Genomic DNA, 1,872 nt, shown 5'->3' with positions numbered 1-1,872 from the left:
CTTAACAACTTCTCCTTTAATTCCTCCCACTTCCTACAGACAAAGGGGGTGGCCACGGGTACCCGCATGGGCCCAAGCTATGCCTGCCTCTTTGTAGGATACGTGGAACAGTCCCTCTTCCACAGCCACACTGGCCCTAAACCCCACCTCTTCCTCCGTTACATCGATGACAGTATCGGTGCCGCCTCGTGCTCCCATGAGGAGCTTGAACAGTTCATCAACTTTACTAACACCTTCCACCCCAACCTCAAGTTCACCTGGGCCATCTCCAATACCTCCCTCCTTCCTGGACCTCTCTGTCTCCATCTCTGGTGACCACCTCGAAACCGACATCTATTTCAAGCCCGCCAACTCCCACAGCTACCTAGACTTCAACTCCTCTCACCCACCTTCCTGCAAGAATGCGATCCACTATTCCCAATTCCTCCTCCTTCGCCACATCTGCTTCCAAGATGAGGCGCTCCACTCCCGAACATCCCAGATGTCCTCTTATTTCAAAGACCTCAACTTCTCCCCTTCAGGGGTCGAAATTGCTCTCAACTGCATCTCTTGCATTTCCTGCACGTCTGCCTTCACATCCCCTCCCGCAAACAAAAACAAAGACAGAATCCCCCTTGTCCTCACATATCACCCCATCAATCTCTGTATCCAACGGATCATTCTCCGCCACTTCCGCCACCTACAATCCGACCCCACAACCAAAGATATATTTCCCTCCCCACCCCTATCTGCCTTTCATAGGGACCGCTCTCTCCATGACTCCCTTGTCCACTCCACACTCCCCACTAACGCCACCCTCTCCGGCATCTTTCCCTGCAGCCGCAGGAAGTGCTACACCTGCTCTGAGACCACCCCCTCACCTCCATTCAAGGCACAAAACCACCTTCCACATTAGACAGAGGTTCACCTGCACATCTGTCAATGTGGTCTATAGCATCCGCTGCTCCTGATGTGGTTTCCTCTACATTGGTGAGACCAAGCGGAGGCTTGTATACTGCTTTCTAGAGCACTTATACTCTGTTTGTGACAAACGACAACACCTTCCAGTCACGAACCATTTTAACTCCCCCTCCCACTCCCTGGGCGACATGTCCATTCTGGGCCTCCTCCAGTGTCACATTGACGCCACCGGCAAACTGGATGAGCAGCACCTCATATTCCGCCTTGGGAGTCTACAGCCCAATGGCCTAAATGTGGATTGTACCAGTTTCAAAATCTCTCCACCCCCGGACTCATTCCATGACCAACCCTCCCTCTCATCCCCGCCTCCTTGATCTGACGCAACCTTGATCTGTCCATCTCCTCCCCCACCTATCTGCCCCTCTTACCTCACTGACCAATCTCCACCACTCCCTACCTGGACTCACCTATCACCATCCCTCCTACCTTCCCCAGCCTCACCACGCCTCTCTATTTATTTCTGAGCTCCCTTCCCCTTCCCCATTTCTGAAGAAGGGTCCTGACCTGAAACATCAACTTTCCTGCTCCTCTAATGCTGCCTGGCCTGCTGTGTTCATCCAGCTCCACACTGTGTTATCTCTGACTCCAGCATCTGCAGTTCTTACTCTCTCTAAGATTTTGATAAATTTATACATGGTGTCACAAAATTAAAATTATAGTAACATAGCTTATGTAACAGACTATAATCTCTTTTAACAATGCTAACAAGATATATTTTAAAATTGGCTCCCCAAACTCATCTAATTCCTTTTGTGGATTTAACTATGAGTGGAACCATATGTAATTATCTCAAGAAGGATCGCAAGAAATATTGGAAGTCAATGGACATTTTCATGGGAATAAAAAGAAATGAATTGACAATGAAATTGAAGGCAATGAAAAACTCTTCTGCCTCATCAAACTTGAGAGAAC

Source organism: Rhincodon typus, chromosome 29 (assembly GCF_021869965.1).
Source record: "Rhincodon typus isolate 14 chromosome 29, sRhiTyp1.1, whole genome shotgun sequence".
NCBI classification, from domain to species: Eukaryota; Metazoa; Chordata; class Chondrichthyes; order Orectolobiformes; family Rhincodontidae; genus Rhincodon; species Rhincodon typus.
Note: the sequence above shows the minus strand (reverse complement) of the source record.